The sequence below is a fragment of the Cebus imitator genome, unplaced genomic scaffold (assembly GCF_001604975.1).
Source record: "Cebus imitator isolate Cc_AM_T3 unplaced genomic scaffold, Cebus_imitator-1.0 Scaffold401, whole genome shotgun sequence".
In the NCBI taxonomy this organism is placed as follows: Eukaryota; Metazoa; Chordata; class Mammalia; order Primates; family Cebidae; genus Cebus; species Cebus imitator.
Genome location: NW_016107716.1, coordinates 761,423 through 767,265, shown reverse-complemented (window position 1 = coordinate 767,265; position 5,843 = coordinate 761,423).

Below are 5,843 nucleotides of genomic sequence, written 5' to 3'. Positions count from 1 at the left end.
AAAAAAAAAAAAAAAAAGATTAGTCATTGCACAAGAACCCTTGAAATGCCCCCAAATATTAGAGCTTACATATCAAGAAATTTGAAGGCCGGGCATGGTGGCCCATGCCTGTAATCCAAGCATTTTGGAGGCCAAGGCAGGCGGATCACCTGAGGTCGGGAGTTCAAGACCAGCCTGACCAACATGGTGAAACCCCCGTCTTAAAACAAAACAAAACAAAACAAAAAAAGAAATTTGATAGATGTCTTTCCAAATTTGACAATTCTAAAGAATTTATATGACCTTACTGGTAATAAGTTGCACAACTGAAAGATATTTTTCTAAGTCATGGAGAGGCAATTAAAGAGTATAAAGCCAAAGGACTGTGGACAAAAAAAAAAGATTTATATCAATTCATCAGGCAGCTAATAAAAGCCATCTGTTATTTTATAGATTTTTATGATGCTTATACTATATACCAGTTTCTTAGCTTTGTTGTGATTTATTTCTCATTCTCAATAAATATACATGCTTGCACCTACTTTTGTATTTTCAATTTGTCATCATTCTTTTTTTTTTTTTTTTTTTTGGAGTGGACTTTCTTTTTTTTTTTCTTGGTTTTAGTGCAATGGCGCCATCTTGGCTCACTGCAACCTCCGCCTCCTGGGTTCAAGCAATTTTCCTGCCTCAGCCTCCCAAGTAGCTGGACTACAGGCGCATGCCACCATGCCCACCTAATTTTTGTATTTTTAGTAGAGACGGGGTTTCACCATGTTGACCAGGATGGTCTTGATCTCTTGACCTCGTGATCCACCCGCCTCGGCCTCCCAAAGAGCTGGGATTATAGGCGTGAGCCACTGCGCCTGGCCTCTTTTTTTTTTTTGAGACAGGGTTTCACTCTTGTTACCCAGACTGGAGTGCAATGGCGCAATCTCAACTCACTGCAACCTTGGCCTCCCGGGTTCTAGCGATTCTCTTGCCTCAACCTCCCAAGTAGCTGGGATTACAGGTGCGTGCCACCACACCTGACTAATTTTTTGTATCTTTAGTAGAGACAGGGTTTTACCATGTTGGTCAGCTTGGTCTCGAACTCCTGATCTCATCTGCCTCGCCCCTGAAAATGCTGGGATTACAGATGTGAGCCACCACGCCTGGCCTTCCCTAGATTTATAAGATTTTAAAATTAAGTAATTTTGACCCAGGGCTGTAGGGGAACTAGTTTTATTACTGTACTGCTGATCTCTAATAGTTTTCATATTTGGTTGATCAGATTAATAAATAAAATGACCCAAAGAATTGTGAAATCATCTTAAATGTACACCTATATCAAATTAAATCTGAAAATTAAGTTTTGTGAGACTGAACTCTGATGTATTTTGAGGGGAATGTGTGCTACACACAATGAGTGATGTAAAAAGCTTCCTAAGGAATTTAACAGTCTTCCTCGAAAATCGTCACTTGAAACTGTAATTAGACTTTCCAGAAGTATTCTATCCATCACTATGATACCTTTCATCCTTACTGATTCCTGTGTTGCCTCAAGCACTTTTGAACTCCACGGTACCTTCTGCTCTGTACTCTCAAAGACAGACTAAAATTATGCTCAGGGATTTAGTTATTCTTTCCACTATGGTATTTTATTTAAGACACTTTCAGGTGTGATTTAGTGGTATTTTTACATGATTAAATGTTATAATTATAACATCTTATTTCATATCCATTTGCCTTTAATAGTATAAATACTGCATAACAGAAAAATAATTCTAAAATATAGAGCAATCCTTCATAACAACACAAATGAGTAACATATACAGGCTTGGTTTCAAAAATAAAATTATTGTCTTTTCAAACTGCAATTTAGTCACAGAAATGTAATTCTTATTTAATGAATCTGAAAATAAAACGGTAGTTTCACTCCATCACACATTACAGAATGCAATTGACATATATTGTTATATTTTCCTTGATCCTATCAGCTCTGTGGTTATTGAAGGAATCAACTTAATGGCAATTAACTATAGCTTGGTTGCCCTTGTGCCCAGCTAGCAATGTAGGACTTTTTTTTTTTTTTTTTCTCATTAATGTTTCCCTTAGTTTTCCCTGGGAGTTTCGTTCTTATTTTTATTTTTTAAATGTTATTTATCAGGGCCTTGGTATGTTGCCCAGGCTGGTCTTGAACTCCTGGCTTCAAGCAATCCTGTCAGTTCAGCCTCCCAGAGCACTGGGATTACAGGCATGAGCCACTGTACCCACCCCTTCTCTGCGAGTTCTTGGTAATGTCTCACATGAGTTCACCAACAGTTTTGTGCAGAACATGTAACATCCTCCGTGTTCCTCCTCAGTTCATCCTTGTGATCTGCTCTCTATAATAAGCTGGTGGAGAGCACCTCAGCCTTTCCCTAATAGAATCTGTCATGACCAAGGGCACTCCCTCCAGAGAGTTCCGAGTGGACCAGAGGCAAAATGTGTAGAACTTAGAAATCACCATCCCCAATATGTGCCACCCTTTGTCATTGAAACCTCAATGTGTGCTGCTTGTCCTGCAGGATCTGACCAGAGTTGTGATGTAAAGAAATTGTCTACAACTACAGAGAAAAATAAAAGTGGATTCTTACTTAACTTCATATAAAAAATGTATTTCAGATAGATTAAATACCTGAAGATGAATGGTCAAACTATAAAGTAAATAGAAAAGAATATGAGGGAATCCATTTGTCATAAAGAATTGAGGAAGGACTTCTTTTTTTCTTTTTTCTTTTCTTTGAGATGGAGTCTTGCTCTGTTGCCAGGCTGGAGTGCAGTGGCATGATCTTGGCTCACTGCAACCTCCACCTCCCAGGTTCAAGCAATTCTCCTGCCTTAGCCTCCCAAGTAGCTGGGATTACAGGCACCTGCCACCACACCCAGGTAATTTTTCTATTTTTAGTAGAGATGGTGTTTCGCCATGTTGGCCAGAATGATCTTGATTTCCTAACCTCGTGATCCGCCCGCCTCAGCCTCCCCAAAGTGCTGGAATTACAGACGTAAGCCACCGCACTCGGCCTGAGAAAGGACTTTTAAATAAAACCTCAGTATGAAAATAATCAGGCCAGGCACTGTGGCTCATGCCTGTAATCCCAGTACTTTGGGAGGCTGAAGCAGGCAGATCATGAGGTTAAGAGATCGGGACCATCCTGGCCAACATGGTGAAACCCTATCTCTACTAAAAATACAAAAATTAGCTGAGCATTGTGGCATGCACCTGTAGTCCCAGCTACTTGGGAACCTGAGGCAGGAGAATCGCTTTAACCTGGGAGGCAGAGGTTGCAGTGAGCCAAGATCATGCCACTGCACTCCAGCCTGGGTGACAAAGTGAGACTCTGTTTCAAAAAAAATTAATTATTTCAAAAACTTTAAAAAATTTGTAGATCCAACCTAACTGAACGCCTCAAAGGCTTCATTTTGGCTAGACAAATGAAAACGTACCTAACTTGAGAAGGAAGAAACAGTCAGATAAACTTGCCCTTTAAGGAGAAATCAGCTTTAAAGGGTATCTATGAGGGGATCACATTGAACTTTTATTAGGCAAATGTGGGGCAGAAAATTGCATTGCTCTTGCATATGAAGGACTTCTGCAGGTTAAATGCAATTCAAATTGTGCTCAGTCTACTTTCTTTTGCCTTACGAAACATCTTTCTTTATGTTTCATGATACTGAAAGTCCAGTCTGATAAGAGCTCTCTTAAAAATGTATGCAACCTGCAGTCATGTCTTGGAAATATTAATCATGGTCTCTCAGTGAAGATTTCAATTTTTAAAAGTTTTTCAATGCACATGCATGTTTTAAGCAGTTTCCTTTACAAGATAAGATTTAGTGCAGGAAAGAGTCATTGTTCTTAAACTGTATCTTGAATTTGTTAATGTAATAATTAACACACAGTTGTTAATTATTTAACACGTGGTTCTCAAAGTTGAGCTTGCATTAGAATCACCTGGATGACTTGTTAAATCACAGATTGCTGTATTCCACCCCCAGAGTGGCTGATTCGGTAAGTCCGGTGGAGCCCAGGAATTTGTATTTCTAATAAGTTTCCAGGTGATGCTGATGCTGTTGGTTCAGGGGCTACACTTTACGGACCACTGACTTAAGACCGAGTGAATTCCCGGTAAACTCTTTCTTCTTTCCTTCCACGCATGGGGTTTTTTGTTTCACACTCAAATCAATTCACTATGCTGTTTCTCCAGGCTGCAGTGCTTTACAAAGGTTCAATCCCTAAACACCAAGGAGAACGTTACTTTAAATAACAATGTAAGTGGTGTAAATGCAAAGGTACTGAACGCCTAAGTTAGAAGGTGGAAGTGAAGAAGTGGGGGAGGGGTGGAGAGGAAGCAAGACTGCGGGCCCGTAGAGCTTCGTTTCACGCAGGTGGGGAGTCAAGGAGACTGTCTAAAGATGATTGAACAAGAAGCAGAGATGTAATTATAACGTTTAAAGCTATGTAAGTAACCATGAACAGAACCTAATACCCCTGTCAAACATAGGTTAGGGGAGGAGAAGGTAAGGAGAGGGGACTTAAGTCAGTTTTTTATCTTTCAAGAGGTGGTCCATAATATCATCCAAAGTTGCTAAGAACTTAGATTGTCTAGAACTAAGGAGAAAACCAGCAGAAAGTCTAAACCCAGAAGCCGATGAAACAGGTTGTCTTTTGGAAATGGGACTGAGTGGAAGTTGGGATAGGAGATGGTTGCTCTTTGTTGTAAGTTCTTTGGTGGAAATTAATTTTTTAAAAATACATACTGGCATTTCTCTGACTAGAAACAGTCACACTAGCTACTTGGCTACCAACTATTGAACGAAATTTCAATTCATGTGTTTGAATCTTGATTCTGACCAGCATCCATGATTTTGGGCAAGTTCTTTGGGGTCTCTAACCTCGGTTTCCTTTCCTACAAATTGGGACGATAGTAATTTCACATAAGTTGTTCTAAGAAAAAGATGGAATAATTGTGCATGAAGATGATTAAGCACAGTACCTGGTGCATTGTGCCTGCAAAGTTAGCTGAGAGAAGGGCGAGTAGACCCAAAGTCAGGCAAGCAAGTTTTATTAACTTGCCGGGCTACCCCATAACAATCAGAGGAGGCAGCACTGAGCCCACAAAACGAGAGGTTTGTATGGGGTGAGAGGGGCATAAGGGAGTTTCAGGACTGAGATAATCTATGACCTTGGAACAGGCACAGAGATAGTTTGTCAAATTGTGACAGACTTATAATACATCATCCTGTGACTTTTGTGGTGGCAGTTAAAAAACCCAGGAATTTACAGGTGTGTATAAAACAGGAATTTAAACAAAGATTTGTTTTCCGTGTCCTCCCCCCAAGCTGCCCTGATTACTATAATCAGGCTTTGCTTAATTGTAGCCTGTCTGGCAGCCTTGCTGTGGTGCCTGGGTAGGGAGCAGCTGTAGAGCAATCAGAGTGGGGAGTCAGCTGCATGGAGGGGGTTTTCTGGAGCAGCTTGTTCCTAACAGTCCTGCCTTTAAACAGATAATAGAAGAGGGGTGCCGTTGTCATCTGACTGCTTCTTGCTGGGTAGGGGCAACGTCTGGGGAGAGGCTAGATTGTGGGGATTGTCGTTCCTGGAACTGTTTGTATTCTTGGAGCAGCATCGTATTTTGTATTGTCCCATGGGTGAAAGCTCTAATACGGTCCGAGAAAAACTGAGTGAGGAGTCGTAAGAGGCAGGGGTCAAATGCTAGAAGAAGGATCGAAACAATAGGTCCAGCTAGCAGGAGGAGCCGTGGTGCCCAACTCCAAAGATTAGCCCAGGAGACCGAGAGGCGCTGCCCGATTTCAGAAGCTTTTTCTTTTTCTTTCTTTTTTTTTTT